Source organism: Sinocyclocheilus grahami, unplaced genomic scaffold (genome assembly GCF_001515645.1).
Source record: "Sinocyclocheilus grahami isolate Dianchi unplaced genomic scaffold, SAMN03320097.WGS_v1.1 scaffold688.1, whole genome shotgun sequence".
Taxonomy (NCBI): Eukaryota; Metazoa; Chordata; class Actinopteri; order Cypriniformes; family Cyprinidae; genus Sinocyclocheilus; species Sinocyclocheilus grahami.
The window spans coordinates 289554-311544 of NW_015505867.1; the positions used below are offsets into that span (position 1 = coordinate 289554).

The window sequence follows — 21991 nt, forward strand, 5'->3', positions numbered from 1 at the left end:
CAGAGGACTGCACTACAAGGGCATTTTTGGACCCCTCATTTTAAAGAGCGTTTTGGCTATTTTAGTCCACAGAATGAACATTCTTCAAAAATATCTTCTTTTGTGTTCCACAGAAGAAAAAAATGTTATACAGATTTGTAAAGACATGAGGCTGAGCAAATAATGACATACATTTAATTTTTGGGTGGACTATCCCTTTAAAAGCATATCTGGCTATATATGACAAGAATGATCCAAAAGAACAGCATTGTCACCAATGGCTAATACTATTTTCTGAAAAAATCCAGAAAGCATTTCTTTTGTACATTAACCAGTATAGTTCTCATGTTTAAAAAAAAAAAAATGCTGAAAGCATCCTGGGAAAAAAACTATTACTGTGTGACTACAGTTGGACGCACACAATGTGTTGTGAAACGTGTAGGTTGGCCACAAATTCAGATATGCTACTGTATCTTGTAATTATTTTTTTTCACAGGTTGCTTTCAAAAAAATTATGCAAATCAGAACAATACAAAACTCAGTGCATCAGAAACTGTTAATACACTTTAACAAACATATCCTTGATATCTGTTGTTTTGTTCCAACTGTAGGATATCAGACCGAATCAGACAATCTAAGATTTGGTCAAAACCGAGTTGAGGCACGAGGAGTCACAAAAATTCCACAGAGGCCCAAGACAACAGGATGTCATAAATCAGACCCTAGCCTCTCTGAAGCAAGCCTAAACCTAAGCTGTCATACGGCTCATTCACTGAATCGCTGGCCGTCTCAGTGATCCGCCGTAAAACAGTGATTCTGTCCTAATTCCCTTGCATATTAATGGTGGAGTTCCCTTTAAAATCTTAAATGATTCCCTTTGAGCTAAATTATTGACCTGTTTCCCTTACACAACATTCCTTATTAAATGCTTATAAATAATAATTATTTTTATTAAGAGTGTACTGGGATAGTTGGGTCAACTATTAAAGAGATTACAATTCTGTCATCATTTACTCACCCTCATGTCCTTCCAAACCTGTATGACTTTGTTTCATGGAACACAATAGGATATTAATAAAGTTCAGTGAATGACTACTTAAACTTGCTAATCACATAATTCACAGACTAAAATAAAGTCAATTAAATTTTTTCTCTCTTTTACACTTTATAAAGAGCAGCTTGGACATTCTGCTAAACATCCCAGTAGAAAGAAATTCACACAGGTTTGGAACGGCATGAATAATCGTCAATCACAATTCCCTCACACTGTGGAGGAGGGGCATCTAGGAACGATCTGTTCACTCACCTGAAGAAGCCTTTGCAGCCCTCACAGGTCTTGGCATTAAAGTGGTATCCTGTGGATTTGTCTCCACATACTTGACAGATTTTGGGCTCGTCATCCTCCTCTGTTTCTTCCTCAGACCCATCACCGTGTCCCGAATCGATAAGGGGAGAAAGCACCTCCATTTCTTTACTCATCCTGAGCTGAAGTAAGCACTGCAACAAAAGATGCATGTCACTATCACTCATATCTACTCATTAACCACCCATTTGTTTGTTGTTTCGACAAATAATGTGTTCACATAGAGATTACTTAAATAACCAATCAAAAAATTCTAAATCAAAAACTGCTGACCATCTAAAATTAGGCTGCAGTCACTAAACTACTACATATTTATTGAATATTTTTTCATATGAAAGGAGAAATATGCTGATGGTTATTATAGCGTACACAAATACCATTAAACACACAGCTTTAAGACCACAATCACTATACTATACAATATATGGCACCTTATACTGTACTGCTGCTGTTAATACCGGCTTCTGCTTTAATCTTAACTTTTTGCACATCCTCATATTTGCACAACCATGGTATCTGCCTCCGGCACACAATATCCAGAGACATAATATTTGCACTGCCTCAGTACAGAATGTTAATATTCTGAATTGCCTTGGTCGAATCATTACAGACCAAACACCTTTGTGTCTGTTTAGCTCTGCATATTTTATTTTTGAAGTACTTATATATATATATATACATACACACACACACACACACACACGTAAATGTACTGTACATTATATAAAGATTATAGGTCTATGCAGGGCCGTTTCTAGCCAATTTGACGCCCTAGGCGAAATCCCTATTGCCCCCCCCCCCACCCACCCCCCATATATAATTATTTTCAGACACCAGTTGCTTGTCACATTCAAATTGGTTGTCATAGTAACGACACTAATTTGCTGAGATTCAGTTCATTGAGTTCCACAAATCTGAATGCATTATTTGTAAATTGACTGTTAAGATAAACATTTTGCACAATTTAGTATCTGTAATAACATTGTGTTGCCACTAGATGCTTGTATAGCCCTATGTAACAATCCCTAGTGGCTAAGACATTGCACATAATTTACACACAAATCACACACAAATTAATTTTATTACATTTTGATTTGGATACTATATACTATACTACCACATATTGTTTAGATATTATCAATGGCTACTTTTTTGTCTTCTATCTGTTTTTTGTTAAATTTTTTTGTTGTTTCTTGGAACATTTTTTTAAAGTGTCAGTTATTGCATTATTATTTCAGTCAAACCATAAAACCCCTTTGTTACCCCAAACTACATATAAAAGCTTTATCAGTGGCATAAAAGTAACCAATGCAGCTGCTTAATCATTTGCTACTCGTTAACGCGTTAATGTCCCCTTTAAATAACGTGACGCTCTGCCCTCTATGACGCTGTTGTTGAGCGCTCCAAATGCAAACTTTGCATGCAACAATCAGGCAGCAATTGACAGCACTCTGATCTAGTGGCATACAGGCATCGTCAGATTGACAGTACTCTAGCCCAATAATGTTGGGGGATCCAGTGGGGGCGGCAGTCATATTTCAGGGTGACCGCGCCACGCTTTAAAAGTGCCAGTACGTGCGCTCATTGGCGCCCCTTCAGCTAGAAACTAGCTAGTGAACTAATAACAAAACAGTAGCTGATTCAGAAGCGCCAGATTGTCATAGCAAAGTCAGAATTACCTCCTCTCCTAGGTTCACGAAACGGTCGTCCATAAAATGCATTGCTGTTCTGTTGTAAGTAATCTTAAAGATTCCTAAATGCATCTACTTTCGGAAGGCCAAATAAAGTGCTTTTGCTTTCGCCTAGAAACACACAGCGTCTCCCTGACATGCTGCTTCAACACTAACTGCAGTTACTGAAACCATGCCTTCTTTCTTTGCGTGCACATTTGGGTGGCATTATGCTAATATTTCCACATAGTGAGGTAGATATGTGGGGGCGTGTTAGAACGAGCCGTTTTAGGGGGGCGTGGCAGTGTCTTAACTTTGATAAAGAATATCTCTTTGGATTTGAGACTTTAGTCTTTGCAACTTCAGGGATCTTATCTATGCACAATCAGCTTGTAACACTCCAAAGAGAAAGGAAAACTTGAAATCGCATCATATGAACCCTTTAAAGCTTTCTGTGAGACGGAATTTCACAAGCAGTGCGTTATCCACGTTGAGTTGCTCTGCAAGCGAGCTGCGCGCAAGACTAGCGCGCGTTTCGGACAGTTGACGGAACGGTCACTTGCACGTCATTTTAATTCATGCTATTTTAACCCATAAAGTACTTGCACACTCTCTGAGAGACGGTCCTCAATGCGCTCTTAGCCAAAGCGCGCACAGCCGCCTCTCAAACAGCTCGCGACTTGTGTCAGATTGAGTTATTGCATATTTGATTAAAATCATTTTTATTGTCCGGCTATTCAGTTTTATTTATCCATGACACATGCATTTTTATATGTAGCCAAAGTAATGTTGTCCAATGACTTGTTTGCATTATTTAGGCATTATTATTTTTTTTTTAAGACAAAAATATATATCTGATATAGAGAGAGAGAGAGAGAGAGAGAGAGAGAGAGAGAGACCCTCTAGAGTACAGAATATAATAAACCTGTACAATGCCAAAAAAAAGCGCTTGAGGGAAAATCATAACATCTTCATTCAATTTTTATATTTAAATTATGGCAATATCAGTATGCATTATATAAATATATATGTATACTCCACCTGAACTGGTTCTAAAAGGAAGGCAAGCACAGAAAGCAAGGGAGAGGGTGATTGCCATTGTATACAATCAAGTCAAAAGCAAAAGTCAACAGCATTTGGTTTGGCAATACAATTTTCTTTTCATTTCTGTAAAGAAAAGAAATACTATTATGTTAAATGGTCAGATAATTAAAAAATTTTTTTTATTTTCATTACTGTTCAATTATGATCCACCTGTCCATGAGTCACACTAAATGCCTTTTTAATTTCTATTAATAAAATACAATGAGATCATTTCAATAATGCATTGAACTCACTAATATCACATCCATGATTCACACAAATGACAATATCAAAACCACCTTTGCAACTAACCTGTCTGAACGTACCAATAATAAAATCACAGTGAATAAAACAAGTATTAATTATCACATATCCATTACACAGTTAGTTGTGAGCAGACTGAATCACTCCTGGCTGTGAATGTTAACGTACAGCAGAGCAGGTGTTCAGAGTTCAAGAAACATACCCTTTGCATGATCCGTATAACGCAGAAATCTAGAGCGTGCACTCCAGGGCAAGACCTTTATCCTAAATAAGCGATTGAAAGAACACGGCGCATACACATACAGCAATGACAAACAAAGCTGACATTACATGTTGCCATGGTATCCACGTGAGACCACTAAGCATTGGTCAAGTCAGACTCCCTCTCTAAGCCATAATACTGAAGTGTCTCCAGCATTATAGTCTCTAGTTATTCAGTGTTGGAAGAAGGTTGCTTTTTGATTTATTTTTTTCCCTCCGTGCATGAGGGAAAAACACTTTAATTAAGGGAACAGAATTGGTGTCCAATAACAAAATCCAACTCTTCTTCTTCTTCTATTTTTCTTTTATCTTAATGTACAAAATAGCATATTTATTGTTACAAATAGCTGATTTAATTTTAATTTAATTTTAATAATTATGAATTTCATTTTAACTGTCAAGTCAAAAACTTGTGTGTAATCAATTAATACTTAAATTTTCTAATTTAGCAGATGATTTACAAACGAGAAAATAATAATAATAATAATGTTACAAAAATCAATTTTGTTTCTTGAGCAGTAAATCAGCATATTAGAGTGATTTTTGAAGGATCATGCGACACTGAAGGCTGGAGTAATGATATTGAAAATCCAGCTTTGATCACAGGAATAAATTACATTTTAAAATAGAAAACAGTTGTTTAAAATTGCAATATTCTGTTTTATTAGACTGTTGATCAAATTGAATAACATCTCGCAACCTGTTGTGTTTAATCAATAACATTTCTAAAATAAGTTCCCATCTAAAGACACAATTTTAAAGGGGCAGTTCACTCAAAAATGAAAATCAACTGAAACACATTTGAGAAATAAAAGAGTGAATAATGACTTAAATTTCAAATCGTTCATCACTCAAAGCTATTGTATGGCTTCAGAAGATTTACTGTTGTTACAATATGCTATTTATAGACTTTTATATCGTTGCACAAATTAGCATTTCAGACGTACACATTATTTATTGTTATGAAAATACCCCAAATCTCAAGAAAATCACATACAAACCATATCGTAATCGTGTTTATTATTTGGATATTTCGTGGGTACAGAGGTTTCTCTGTGTTTGCTGTGGTCAGAAATCAACGCGGAAGAGCAGGGAAGCACGTGTGTTGTGTTTAATCAATAACATTTCTAAAATAAGTTCCCATCTAAAAACACAATTTTAAAGGGGCAGTTCACTCAAAAATGAAAATCAACTGAAACACATTTGAGAAATAAAAGAGTGAATAATGTAAATAACTTAAATTTCAAATCGTTCATCACTCAAAGCTATTGTATGGCTTCAGAAGATTTACTGTTGTTACAATATGCTATTTATAGACTTTTATATCGTTGCACAAATTAGCATTTCAGACGTACACATTATTTATTGTTATGAAAATACCCCAAATCTCAAGAAAATCACATACAAACCATATCGTAATCGTGTGTTTATTATTTGGATATTTCGTGGGTACAGAGGTTTCTCTGTGTTTGCTGTGGTCAGAAATCAACGCGGAAGAGCAGGGAAGCACGTGACAGGATGAGACGGGGCTTGTTATGAGACGCAATAAGATCGACAAGGCGATGGACGAATCAGGGTCCCTGTCAGTCACAGCGCAAGCACGGAAGATAGTAAACACACAGAGTCAGCCCAGGGAGTGGCTAATTATCATCAGATCGCGTAAATCAGTGGAAAATGAATAGAAATGATGATTCTGTCTGAAGAAATATGGGTAACACTTTACATTAAGGTTGCCTTTATAAAGGGTTTATAAAGGTGTTAATAAATTACTAACAACTCTTACAAATGCATTATAAATCATTAATAAGCAGTTATAAATGCATGAGTAAAAGGGTGATTTTAATGCAATACCTGCCAATGCAATACCTCACGTTATAAATGCTTAACAAATATATTTATTAATACTTATTTCACTCAAAACCAGATTCCTGATTTTATTCATGATGCAGCAAAATGTATTACTATAGCAAGACTAAAGGGTGTTGTATTTATGGTTTTCTCATTTATATCTCATGACTTGTCACTTTTCTTACAATGTTTCTTACCAGAATCTACTCTATAACTTACCCATGATTTTCCGCAAAAGTTCACGATGCCTATCCAAAGCAATGATTAGAAACTGATATGTTTTGTTTATCAAGATGAAATTATCATCTTGGTTTTTATTTTGGGAGAAAAATCATAAAAGCACAACCGTGACTTGATGAGATATTACGATTGAAAATTTTAATTCCAATATTATCTGTGAACCTTAATGTAATGAACCATTTCTTAATGATTTAACCTGTGAAAGTTCCCCTTAATGTAACGTGAACATCTGTGAACCAGTTATTAAGGAGTTATAAACATTAATAATAAGAAACGGAGCAATTCCAGTAGGGTCCTCACACCATCGGTGCTCGGGCCCTAATAAAGTCTAAGAATGAACATTAATGTAAAGTGAACACCTGTGAACCATTTATTAATGAATTACAAACGTTAGTAACCTGTGAATCTTAATGTAAAGTGAACACCTGTGAACCATTTATTAATGAATTACAAACGTTAGTAACCTGTGAATCTTAATGTAAAGTGAACACCTGTGAACCATTTATTAATGAATTACAAACGTTAGTAACCTGTGAATCTTAATGTAAAGTGAACACCTGTGAACCATTTATTAATGAATTACAAACGTTAGTAACCTGTGAATCTTAATGTAAAGTGAACACCTGTGAACCATTTATTAATGAATTACAAACGTTAGTAACCTGTGAATCTTAATGTAAAGTGAACACCTGTGAACCATTTATTAATGAATTACAAACGTTAGTAACCTGTGAATCTTAATGTAAAGTGAACACCTGTGAACCATTTATTAATGAGTTACAAACATTAGTAACCAGTCAAAGTGAACTTTAATGTAAAGTGGACAATAATAATTGATTTATTGATTGATTGATTATTATTGCACACACAGAAAAAGTTAGCATTTTTTGGTGAAATAAATTTTGTTGTTGTTGCACTACATCAGCAAACAACTTTCAACTTGAAACAAAAAGATTAATCTTTTCTTTTACAGCACACTGGAACATTACGGAGCATAACTTCACACAAAAAAAGTGGCTTATAAAAGTAAACTCACATTATAACTAAGCATCAAATCTATACAACAAAAAATATTTGATAAATGCAAAATCAATAAAGGCACCTACATATTTTTATTTTATCTAATTTAACAGTTTTGAGAAAATAATTAAATCAATGACTGAAAGCACCGTTACAGAACATGTAAAGTGGACAATAATAATTGATTTATTGATTGATTGATTATTATTGCACACAGAAAAAGTTAGCATTTTCTGGTGAAATAAATGTTATTGTTGTTGCACTACATCAGCAAACAACTTTCAACTTGAAACAAAAAGATTCATATTTTCTTTTACAGCACACTGGAACATTACGGAGTATAACTCACAAAAAAGTGGCTTATAAAAGTAAACTCACATTATAACTAAGCATCAAATCTATACAACAAAAAATATTTGATAAATGCAAAATCAATAAAGGCACCTACATATTTTTATTTTATCTAATTTAACAGTTTTGAGAAAATAATTAAATCAATGACTGAAAGCACCGTTACAGAACATTATCATATTAATAAGCAATCAGTAATTACTTTTTGATATCATGATAAAGCCCACTGTAACTTCAGTATTTGTTCATCCACACTCGCAGTAACGTCACCTGCGCGCGAGCGAACCATCCGCGGGAGCGCCGCAGCGGTTATTTATTTGTATGGTAACGAATTAATTCAACTAACAAAGTGATTACACATATAAACACTTGAAAAATATACTCTGCAGTGTCACCTCACAGTTAGCTGAGCAGTAAAATTAATAAACACAATGTGAGAGCACGCTTCAGAGCACATTGGAACAATCCTAACAGTGTGACGACTTCTTTGAAAATGTGACTTTACATCAGATGCTCGCTAGCGCCATTTACAGGCTTTGGTGACACACATGCAACTACAGACACACAGGCTTTGGAGATGTAATCCTGAAAGAATATAATAAAAAAGCATTATATGCAATGAAAATTATTTTTCCTTTATTGTCCAGTGTGAACATAAATAAACCGCTGCAGACGTGACTGAATATGAATGCGTGGTGAATTCCTATTCCAAAATATAACACATACGGATTTATTATTTTGCATTCCTGACATAAATTACTAAATTACTGTCACTGCAACAATGCTTTATCAAAACAGTGGTCAAATATCGAAGCTAGTGTCTTTAATCTTTCTACTGATGCACATTTTGTCCAGATCAAGTAAGAGTGTGATGTTTTATCGCGCTGTTGAAGTGAAACAACAATAATCTGGGGCCGTTGGCGATCTTTGACAGCTAAGGGGTTAAACACACAAATATTTGCTTCAACATATGGTACAAGTCCACTAGACAACAGTGGCCTATTTTACAGAGACTGGTGCAGATTAAAGTGTTTAAGGAATTGATCCTAAAACCTTAAAGCTAACAGTTTATGCAGAACAACTCTGCAAGGTCGGTCTGAGTTCACTCTCTGGGTCCAAAGAGCAATAACCTGCTGGTTAAGAAATGTGCTATTTTCTAAAAGTTTTTTTCCTTTGCCTTCGTACAATCCAAGAACAGGTTTGTCAGAATCGAGAGGAAGCTCTCAAGTACCGGTCCTTCCCCAACAGCCCCAGTTACCCTGCCTCTTATCCGCTCAATCTCTGCATTAGCAACGCCTCTAGCCTTTCACTGTTCACTTTCCCTTGTGATTAACAGTACTGTGGACCCACTACCATCTGGACTGTTTAGGATTTGCATTGTGAAATTCAATTTTTGAACAGTAGCTCTGAAAATCAGCAATTCTTCTCCAAATCCCAGATCAGATCATCAAGGCAATGGGTAATGGGGTATACATTTTTTTTTTTTTAATTCATAAATTCGTTGGAGCTCTGAGTGTGACCACGCTTTTGGTGCGGCTAAAGATCTCCTCTGTAGTGGAATGTTTACTGTTCTCTCCCCCACGTTTGTTTCTTTCTTTTCCCCCCAAATGAGTGTTACTGACCCTTTATGTGATCTGTTAAGCTTGGCTTATGAACGCTGTAGGGGCTAGGTGCCATTTATTTTTGATATGCTTTTCTCCTGTTTTTGGAATTAGTTAAGGAGTAAGGGCTTGTATTTATTTTTACTTTGGTTAGGATATTTAGTTTTGGGCTAAGGTAGTTAAGTTTGTTTATTATTTTGGCCTGGCCTAGCCCTGAAGGTTTTTCTTCACGTTCTTTGTATGAATCGCTTACGACAAAGAACCCGGAAAGGTTTCTTAGAAGTACATGCGGTCTCACTCTCGTTCTTCTAAGGTTTTGCCCCTGAACCCTAGACTTGTACACACATACACACACACACACACACACACACACACACACACGTTTGTTTTTATGGTTTATGGGGACTCTCCATAGGCCTAATGGTTTTTATACTGTACAGACCGTATATTCTATTGCCCTTTACCAACCCTACCCCTAAACCTACCCCTTACAGGAAACTTTGCGCTATTTCAGATTTTCAATACAATCCATTCTGTGTGATTTATTAGCGTTTTGAAAAGTGGGGACATGGGTAATGTCCTGAAAAGTCACCTTCTCCTTGTAATACCTATGTCATACCTTTGTCATTATACAAATTTATGTCCTCATTTGTCACAAAAACGCACACACACCTCTTCAACATGTAGTTATTAGCTAATCTGTGTGTTCAACTTCCAGATCAGCATTTACAAATTACTGTGCTTAACTAACATTAAGCAAACACATGAAACTGGGATGCGAGCATGTCTTTGCATAATTTGCTAATGCTCTATTGATCCATCTTCTTACTACGTTACTGGAAAATGTCACACAGTGCATTGACATCATGCTAATTGTTGTCATAAAACTTTACATTTGTTGATTTGAATGACAAATTATAACAAATTTATAGCAATAAGCCAAAACATTTTTTTTTTCCCATCAGAATGCTATTTTTCTTCTGATAACATTTCAGGTCAAAACATCCTCATGTGACTGTGACTCTATGGCTACATTCACACTTCAGCTGAAATCCAGTATTTTCTGAGGTTGTGCACATGACCTTTCAACTGTGAGGTTGAGAAGATGAAAATTTTGAAAAGATGAATATATGTATTAATCAAATTATACACATAAGGGGGTTCACAAGTCTGAGGCCATTGCTGATTTTTTTATTTTATTTTACTTTTAATTTTAAATGTTATAGCTATGCACAACATAAATTAAGTGAATTAAAAAAATAGATTGCAGAATTTTAAATACATTTTTTTACTATTTATTATGTCATAACCCTATTAGACAGACAGACCGACCGACCAAGATAGATTTTTTTTTTTTGTATTTGGTTCAGAGTTCTTTAACACAATGTACAATTACAAGCACACTTCATTTACAACAGTAGACTTTATCTAGGTCTAGGACTATTAATTTGCACATCTGGAAGTCCTCTTATGCATATATCTTTATCGTTAACAAGTTATTCAAGTATGCTTCCTCGTGTATAATTTTAACCACTGTCTGGCAAAGCATATTTAAGTGTTCATTATTCACAGAGATTGTGCACTCATTCACTGATTGAAGTCATATACACCTAATTTAATCTAACATTTCCTCTGGACCCTATGGTGACGTCATAATGTACGCCTGAGGACAAAAGATTCAACAGGTTCAAAATGGTTGGGTTGTCGGTCGGGCTAGTAAGAAGTAAGCCTATACTTCCGGTTCATTAGCCGGAAATAACGAGAAGAATAACAAAGTGCAGTAAACGGTAAAACTGTTTTCACAACAAACCAGTGTGTTCATAATTAAGATAATACATTAAAATAATAAGGTAAGACACACCAATTTGCAATATCAAGCAGCAAAATGAGCTGTTTTGTACAGCTAAAAATAGCTGGACACAGATGAGACTGGAAGACAGACCCATAAAGATTACAAATGGCCGTGCCCACAAATAGCAGAGCCCTTGAAGTGTATTACTGTCTCATATAAGCGTTCGGAACTCCCTTGGTGAAGGGAATGACTGACCAAATGGTACCTTGACAACACTGCGTGTGCGTGCAGCATTCAGCACTCCATCAGTTGTTGCAAATAAATATTTATTATTATTATTTGTATTACATTAAAATAAAGACAAATTTAATTAGCCTGTTCTACTTACGTTTGTATGTGAAGTCGAAATCAATCTCAACTTTGCTTTAAAAAGCAATGAAAGATCTACTAACCGAAGATCACATGATCACAAACAGAAATCACTTCCATGAAGTGACCACCGCATGTTCCCTTCGCTAATGGACTTTTGGAAGGGCCCTTCAGTTGTTCGCTTACGTTTGGAACGTCCCTACAATGACGGCCCCTTCTCAAAGTGCCCTTCAAGGGCGCAAAAAAGCATTTTAAAAAAAGTATTGTTTATAAGCGCAGCACTGCTTTGTTTAACAAACGGAGTTGCTAGCCGTCTTACAATGACAGCTGTCAGTGTGAAAACCTTCCAATAAATAAATAATAATTTACAAATGATACATTTTGGACACAGAAGGACCACCATTCAAGTGGGACTTAAATATGCCATGGAGGGATATATATAAAAGATTTGAAAATAAATATGGTGGGTAACAAGATTAATTTGGAAGCGAGGGTTTACAGATCACAATGCAAGCGGGAGAAGCCTCATGTTACAGTCGTCACGATCGCAGATGACAACATCAAGGATTCAAAATTGAAAAATAGGATTTCCTTAAAGAAATACCAGTGCTTGTAAGACAGAATAAGCTTTCAAGTCTTAAAAGAATAGTTCACCCAAAAATGAACATTTGCTGAAAATGTACATTCTCAGACCATCCAAAATGTAGACGAGTTTGTTTCTTCATCTGAACAGATTTGGATAAATTTAGCACAACAAGCATGGTTATGTATACCGTTTGAAAAAAAAGAAAAAAGTTTTAGCTGTTTTAGAAACCGCTTTTCGCTTCATGGACTGGAGTCGTGTGGATTACTGTGATGTTTTTATCGGCCGTTTTTTTATTTTTTATCGCCCCCGACCTCCCGCAGTATGCTATCTAAACCAATCAGAATGCAGCGCGCCTAAATGGAGCACGAGAACAGAACAGACCGGGCGGGCATACAAACATAACGCCAGGTTCACACACTCCGTCTGTGGTGCGTATTTTTTCTGCACCCATGTTAACGGATCAGAGCGTTCACACTGCACGCGATTGCGGTCCGGCAGTGCGCTCCAGGCAGAGGCGGACTTAACAATTAGGCAAAGGTAGGCGACCGCCTTGGGCCCCCAAAAGCCAAGGGCCCCCTAAAATGCTTTTTATATGCGAGATGCGCGTTCAGTGCGGACGTGCAAGTGGTTGCTTTGGTGTTCATTACCACGACAACTGTCTGTGTAACGCGGAATGTGACGGAATGAACAGCGTGTTTCGTTTGCTAGTTTGCTATTTAAGCACCTGCAACGCTCACGGTTGTCGTCTGTAGTAGCTAAATAGTATTTTTGCCATTTAATAGTCACATACACTAGTCCATATCGCGGTTTGATTGAAGTGTACTGAATTGCATTTGATTTATTCATTCAATATTTGACGAATTCCGTGACATTGCTCATTACACAGTAAACTTCTGTTGTGTAGCATTTTGAATGTACAAAAATTAAAGGGTTTGTTTAATTTTCATTGGAATAAAAGACAGATTAATGTTTTTGTCTTCATTTGATTACTAGAAAAATGATAATACACAACACAGAATTTCTAAAAAAATAAATACAATTTTAATTTTAATTTCATAGGGCCCTATTATTGTATACAAATTAATAAATTAAGTTGTTTTTATGAATTCAATTAATTAGATATGTTTTTGATTAAACCATTAAAATGGAGTACAGAAATTTAAAATGGAAAGCACTGAATTTGGGCCCTAAGAATGTAATTTTTGTTAAACTTTTAATAGGCCTAAATTGCTGTTAAATTAAGCAAGTTTCATGATTTTAATTAATTAGACATGTTTTTTTGTTAATTTTATATAATCATCCAGAAAATTTAAAACGAACAAAAAAAAAAAACTGAACCCAGAAAAATTTAAATGGAAAAAAAGATTTTGGAAAAAATAAAACGGATTTTATAGGGCCTTACAAATATCATGCATCTGAAGCTATAATTTTAATACTAAGCAACAGTGCATATTATATAGGGCCTATTTTCATTTTTTTAAATGGCGCTCGCTCTTTTTGTGAAAGACCCAAGAAGGACACTTTCCACACAGGCACACTTCATGTTTGGTTGAAATAATCCAAGCATGTAAATATATAATTTCCTTCAGTTTAATTGAAATGTGCAATTAAAATAAATAAAAATAAACGTATATTTTAAAGTTTAGAATTAGCCTTGCGTTGTGTAGACAATTGCATAGTGAAAATTACCCCAACGCACCACCTAGTGTCAAAACTACTCTTATACCATTATAACCTGTTTAAATATGAACAAGGGATTTACAACATTAAATAAATCATTTATTTATAACATGTACATGAAAAATCTAACAGATTGGACAACTATGGGACACGGTCGTGCAGCAGCGAGCAACAGTGAAAGAAACCTCAAGGTTGTAGATGTGTGAAATTGTATAGGGCCCCATTCCTGTATTTTGCCTGGGGCCCCCAAATCACTAAATCCGCCCCTGGCTCCAGGAGCCGTGTGTCTGCAGCAGTCATGCTGCGATCGTTTCCGCACGGAATCTATTTCTGCTGTGCTGCAGCATCTGACATGTTACAGCTTCTTGATAAAGCTCTAATTGGTTTTCTTTTGGAAATATGTTTCAAATTCACACTGAATGCTTTAATGACTGTAAAGCATGTCTGTGTGTGTCAAAATCGTGATTAAAATCGAAATCGCAAAATTGATCAAAGAAATCGCGATAGGTTTTTTTTGTCCATATCGCACAGCCCTAGACGAAATCCAGCATCAGAGGGGCTTTGTCATTCCCATGACATTCAGTATGTATTCATTTCAGTCGACTGCACACAAGAGTCAACGCATAGTCACTGTGAACTAAAAGCAGCTACAAACAGTTGAATATATGCAAGGATGGCAAAACCATTCACAACTCAGTATGCAAAAATTACTATGACTATACAAGAAAACAGATAAAATGTAAAACTGAGCCTGCGCACTTCAGGCTAAATAAAGTTTAAAGACTTATTGAATATTTGAAAATGCAATTACATCTCTCAATATCACTTGATAAACCATTATTAATGTGATGAGATTGCAGGACACTTAGTCTCCAAAAGAAAATTTAACTAAATTAAATGGCCATAGTTTCTTTATAATGCGACACCGCATTGGTTTGTCCTCCTGGTTCTTTGACATGTTGTGTATTTATTGTGTATCATTATTTTCATAGTAAAACAAAAAAAAGTGACTCATTTATTAAGAGACTATTTAGCTCTAGGCTATCATAATTTATTTTATTTGGAAGGCAATTTCAGTAATGATATATTTCCCTATGGAAAAAGCAATTCTACAGAATGTCCAAACAACAGAGAGCTGCATTTGAGCAACAACATGTTTAGCTATAACTGCAACTAGGTCAGCACGTTAGAAACAGGCCAACAGTAGACTAAATGAAACAAACTATAGCAAATATTGATTTAAATTTTTTTTTTTAGTTTGTTTGTTTGTTTGATTAAACCTGCTGTGAGGCAGGTTTCACAAGAAATAATGGAGAATAACCACACACTTGGTGAGCTTAAATTTAAGAGAAGACAATTCTGTATCATTATCATTTGTACTGCAAAATTTTTCTCCCAACAAAAGGTCAGGGTCAGAGACAAACATTTCCATTATTTGCCTCCAGGAATCAATTTCCAGTGGCAATCATTCATTCATTCATTCTTTTTTAAGGCAATCGTTTCTTTGAAACAGGTCTCTAATTTGCAAAGGCCTCCTCAGGCAGACACACTGAACTAATCTCTGGCATTTTCAGCAGTGCCTAATCTAAACGCTTCTGATTGGACTTTGCATTCATAAGCTTAACATAAATGTGTGATTGGTTATAATGATGATTGGTTATAATTGTGATGCTGCAAAAACACATAAAAAGAAATCTGATTATGAGCCAATCTAAAAGTAATGCAGCAATCTATCGTTTCACAGGCCAGCCGTAATAGGCATTTCTGCCCCAAAACCCTGGACACTAGGGCTGCAACAAATGATTATTTTGATAATCGATTAATCTAACGATTATTGGAACGATTAATCGACTAATCATCGATTATTTCGCTGGTTAATCAGTAGACATTTATTGATTATTCAGCTTTTGCAATTAATTTAAATATTTAGTTATATTTATTCTAACAAAAGCAGTGCCTAATCTAAACGCTTCTGATTGGACTTTGCATTCATAAGCTTAACATAAATGTGTGATTGGTTATAATGATGATTGGTTATAATTGTGATGCTGCAAAAACACATAAAAAGAAATCTGATTATGAGCCAATCTAAAAGTAATGCAGCAATCTATCGTTTCACAGGCCAGCCGTAATAGGCATTTCTGCCCCAAAACCCTGGACACTAGGGCTGCAACAAATGATTATTTTGATAATCGATTAATCTAACGATTATTGGACCGATTAATCGACTAATCATCGATTATTTAGCTGGTTAATCAGTAGACATTTATTGATTATTCAGCTTTTGCAATTAGTTAAAATATTGAGTTATACATATTCTAACAAATAAATTAAGGTAATCACTTCAGCTTTTGAAAGTCAATTATGTAATTACAATTATACAATAAATTTATACAAATAAATATATTTGGCACACAAAATGAGATGGCAGAGAAACTCTTATTCACCATTTAATTAGCTATATGAGAAAGTAGCTGAATGACACATCATTCTGCCTAAAATCTCTTTTTGTAAGTCATATGGATAAGAAACTAAATAAAGGTTAAGTGATAAGACGTTTTATTTTTGGATAAACTATTTTATTCACAACATACTCGGTCTTAAAATACCTTATAGGGTTATGATAATCAAAAAAGTCCTGAGCTAGATCAAGCTTTGATCTCTACAAACCAAACTATAACTATGAAACGTTTTTCCCCCCACTAATAAAAAGATTTCATCATTAGCTAGCTCTACACTGGAGAACTGCTTTATCACAAAAAAATCAAGTTGTAATTCTAACTGAAAGCAACACTGACTCTGGTTTAAAATGTTTAATACTGTAAAGCTTGATTTAAAGTCGGCATGAAACGGAAGTTGCAATTGTCTTTTCTTCTCTACTGTGACGTATATTCGAGTGAAACGGCATCTGAAATGAGAGGGCGGGACTTGATTTCGTCCTTCGGGAATTGATTGGATCGTTGGAAGGTGGGGCGTTGCTAACAAAATGGAGGCAGATCTGAATGCCAGTTTGCAGTTAGTGGTGGGGGATTTCTCTCCACTGGATTCACAGCCAACACCCAAGCATGAATAAATGTTTTATTTATTAAGGATGACAACGATGATCAACGGCACAAAACATGCCTAAACAGCGCGCATGAGAGAGAGAGAGAGAGAGAGACTGCCTGAATGACTGAGCATGTCCTCCATCAGGTTAAGTCATTTTCATGAAAAAATTTGTTTGCAATGTCTTAAGAGTAATGTTGTCATAATATCCTAATATATTTTCAATGTTTAGGGGTAACGTACTCCCTCATGACTAGTGTCAGTGCTATAAAGTGAAGCATCAGCTTCAGCCTTCCCCCTGTCGTTTATCCCAGCGTTTACCCCTTGCGTCACTAGCTCCGCCCTTGCGCCATAGCTCGTGACCGGAAGAGTAGACGAGTCGTTTTGAGGGGGAGGGGAGGCTAACATTTTTGATTAATGATTACGAGGGCACATTAATTTATTTTAAATAATGAAGTGCACGGATAAATTATTTATAATAAACACTACAGTATTCCATTAAAAAATAATACATATTTTGATTTCATGGTGACTTTAAGGCTATTGCATAAAGTACTACATAAATAAACGTGACGTGACTGGACTTTACTGAAGTACCGAACTGCAGAGCTCGTGTAAACATCCACATAGCTGTAATCAGATGCGTTGTAAACTGCTGCTTTCGCACCTCTGTCCGTTTCTGTTGTTTATTTCGTTATTGAGAGGAAACACGCGCAGTATATATTTACATATTCATCCAAACGCCGCTCAGCAGCCTCAGGTTCGGCTGCGTTTGCTCTGAACTGAAGCGCTTCTTCTCTTTAATTGCATCAGGAGAGCTGAATTATAGTCTTGTGCTACAGCACCACACTGGTCAAACCGCGTTATTGCAGGCTCTTACATTAGGGCAGATCAGATCAAACGTCTACTCGACAACAAAAATATTTGTCGACAATTTTTTATTGTCGACGTTGTCGATAATGTCGACTAATCGTTTCAGCCCTACTGGACACTGGGTCAAAAAGACATCAAGCCAAAACATTTCGTCTTTATAGATTTATTCTTATTCTTGGAGTAAAATAAAACACAGTACACCCATGTTTTTGCTAAAAACAAACAGCTATACATCCCGACATTCTATTCTAAAACACAACGTTCATACAAAGAGTAACTTTTTTAAAGGGGTCATATGGTGCTATTTCAAGTTTTCCTTTCTCTTTGGAGTGTTACAAGCTCTTGGTGCATAAAGAAGATCTGTAAAGTTGCAAAGACTAAAGTCTCAAATCCAAAGAGATATTTTTTATGAAAGTTAAGAGTAAGCCACACCTACCTAAAACAGCTCGTTCTAACACGCCCCCACATATCTACCTCACTATGTGGGAAGATTTGCATAACGCCGCCCAAATGTTCACGCAAAGAAAGAAGGCGTAACTTTTATTCTCGCTGTAGTTTTGTTGCTGCCACCATGTCGAGACGCTGTGCGTTTCGTTGTGAATGCAAAACTACTTTGTTTGGTCTTCCAAAAAAGGACACGTCTAGAAATCAGTGGTTAAGTTGTATTTACAACACTGTTCCAGAACACTTCAACCCAAATATTCAGATGTGTGCAGCACATTTTATGGAGGACTGTTTCCTGATCCTGGTAGAGTAGACTACAATACCGGCTGTTCTGACTCACAGACTTTAAATAAGTTTTTTATATTTAAAGAATTTGCCAGTGACGATTCAAACATGAGTTTTGAGCAGTGTAGAGTAGTGCTTGTTGTTTGTCATTTCTCCGATCACAAATGCAGACATGGTTGTATGTTTACACGCACAGTATCCTGATAGCAACAGACTCCTGGGCAGATCCGCCCTCAAGTCGGCAGCTCCGCTGTACTGTCAGACTCTGTTCGGTCATTCGGCCAGAATATGCCCCGCCTCCAGACAGTGCACTGTCAGTTAGCGGACTCATTATGGACACTGGCGAGGATTAGCAATCCAAACACTTTTTTTTTTTTTAAACGGTGCAGTCTCAGAAATCCTCCTCAGAGTGGAGAAGCTGCGGCCGGCCAGGTTGAAGACGACTGAACTCGGTAAGAATACTTTTAAAATATGCTTTATTTGTACAGTTGCCAGTAACATTAACATTATTAAAGTTGTTAATTGCTTTGTTGTAGTTTTTAATTTTTGAAATTGCGTTGTGGAATGTTAAGGTGATCTCTTTAGCATTATTAGCATTATCATAGATTTGAGTATGTTAATAATAGGCCTATTTGGATGGTATTTAATCGTATATGTAACGTTAGGTAAATTTCACCCCTCTTCAGGAATAACTGCAGGTGAGAATAAACTTCTAGAATATTAGTTCAAGTCTATTTTTGTTTATATTTTGACAAATATATTCCTCACCTCTTGTAATGTTGTTTCAGATAATCTATATGAAATTAAAAAATACTAAGATACTGTATGTGTGTGTTCTGTTGCAGCTTCACAGCTCATTCAAGTGCTCCAGTCTGGTTTTTGATTCTACTTCATCCTTCGATATTCTACTTCATCTTTAAAAGTAAGATTAAATTACTTTTTAAAAGAGTAATTTTTTTAAAGAGTTTTAAACTTGATTTAGCCAACTAGTTTGTCAAATACTGACAATGATACACACTTCAGCTTTTAACGTGTAATAACCTACTTTTACATCCTACATTTAACAGTAACCTTTGCTATGAGATGTCATGAAATTTTGTATGAAAATGTACTTGTGTGCTGTGAGAAAAAGTCAACACCGATACTTGTTACTTATTTCAATGTTTTTGTCGCACTCTTGTCCTATGGTTATCTTAGTCAGCCGGATCCGGTCCATATCCAGATCAGATGGTGGACCTGCACCCTGAGACGACCTGAGACGACTGGACTGACATCAGCACAGATCCTCAGCAAAGACTACGAGAAACAGACAAGTCCTTTGCACAGACCCCTATGGCCAGCAATGAATGTGTCAGGCCAGGAGCTGCTAGGACCACAATGCAGTTTTATCCTGCTTATAGTCACTGTTAATCCAAGTTAGCGGACTCATTATGGACACTGGCGAGGATTAGCAATCCGAACACTTTTTTTTTTTTAAACGGTGCAGTCTCAGAAATCCTCCTCAGAGTGGAGAAGCTGCGGCCGGCCAGGTTGAAGACGACTGAACTCGGTAAGAATACTTTTAAAATATGCTTTATTTGTACAGTTGCCAGTAACATTAACATTATTAAAGTTGTTAATTGCTTTGTTGTAGTTTTTAATTTTTGAAATTGCGTTGTGGAATGTTAAGGTTATCTCTTTAGCATTATTAGCATTATCATAGATTTGAGTATGTTAATAATAGGCCTATTTGGATGGTATTTAATCGTATATGTAACGTTAGGTAAATTTCACCCCTCTTCAGGAATAACTGCAGGTGAGAATAAACTTCTAGAATATTAGTTCAAGTCTATTTTTGTTTATATTTTGACAAATATATTCCTCACCTCTTGTAATGTTGTTTCAGATAATTTATATGAAATTAAAAAATACTAAGATACTGTATGTGTGTGTTCTGTTGCAGCTTCACAGCTCATTCAAGTGCTCCAGTCTGGTTTTTGATTCTACTTCATCCTTCGATATTCTACTTCATCTTTAAAAGTAAGATTAAATTACTTTTTAAAAGAGTAATTTTTTTAAAGAGTTTTAAACTTGATTTAGCCAACTAGTTTGTCAAATACTGACAATGATACACACTTCAGCTTTTAACGTGTAATAACCTACTTTTACATCCTACATTTAACAGTAACCTTTGCTATGAGATGTCATGAAATTTTGTATGAAAATGTACTTGTGTGCTGTGAGAAAAAGTCAACACCGATACTTGTTACTTATTTCAATGTTTTTGTCGCACTCTTGTCCTATGGTTATCTTAGTCAGCCGGATCCGGTCCATATCCAGATCAGATGGTGGACCTGCACCCTGAGACGACCTGAGACGACTGGACTGACATCAGCACAGATCCTCAGCAAAGACTACGAGAAACAGACAAGTCCTTTGCACAGACCCCTATGGCCAGCAATGAATGTGTCAGGCCAGGAGCTGCTAGGACCACAATGCAGTTTTATCCTGCTTATAGTCACTGTTAATCCAGTCGTCCACTACTGGCTAAACGGCAGCCCTGCTGGACAGACTACAATTTCTCCTCTGATCAAATGATAGCGTGACGTATCCTGTATCCTGATCTTCAAACAGCAGGAGCTGGATGAAATATTCTGAATGACATCAGTCCACAGTCTCACTAGTGATGCACACTGAAATCATAAGCACACCATCTTTGTTCATTTAACCAAAGGAGAGCTGAGCTGACTGCTCCTGGTTTCTCCCAAGCTGTTTTTTTCTTTGTTTCAGTCACCTGCTGGAGTTTGGGTTCCACTGTCACCTCTGGCTTGCTTAGCTGCGGTTTAAACGACACTGAATATTCAAGCAGAATATTGATTTGATTGTACTGACACTATTGCATAAAGACAAGACTTGAACTGAATTGAGCTGGATTATGATATCACTGTTTTCTCCACAGCTGCTTTATCGCCAAGACTTTGTTTCATAATGTATTAATTTTGCAATATTTTCACTGATATTGAATTTGATTAAATCAACATCAAGCTGACACAAAGTGAATAATGAAACTTTTGTGTGCTATAAAATTCCTTATGGCTAAATTGAACTAATTCATTCGTAAATGTTTACAAAGTTATTGAACTGAATTGTCTTTTTAGAGGTAAAGTTTCTCATTAAATAAAACAATGTTTTTGTACAATTTGTGGTTGCATTTTATTTTATATTTTTCTTCATGTAATTACCTACTTTTTATAGAGT

The 21991-nt window shown here is 35.9% G+C and overlaps 2 long non-coding RNA genes across 3 annotated transcripts in view; one reads left to right on the forward strand and one right to left on the reverse strand.

The window, feature by feature from the left end:
- Positions 1 to 1290: 1290 nt before the first annotated feature.
- Positions 1291 to 21991, reverse strand: part of LOC107559504 (uncharacterized) — a 26139-nt gene continuing 5438 nt past the window's right edge. For both annotated transcript variants that reach the window (XR_001605631.1, XR_001605630.1), the window contains exon 3: positions 1291 to 1476. This is a non-coding gene — a long non-coding RNA (uncharacterized lncRNA). The remainder of the gene's footprint in view (positions 1477 to 21991) is intronic.
- Positions 19117 to 20832, forward strand: LOC107559503 (uncharacterized). The gene is made up of 3 exons (XR_001605629.1): positions 19117 to 19206; positions 19600 to 19676; positions 20697 to 20832. It is a non-coding gene; the product is annotated as an uncharacterized lncRNA (long non-coding RNA).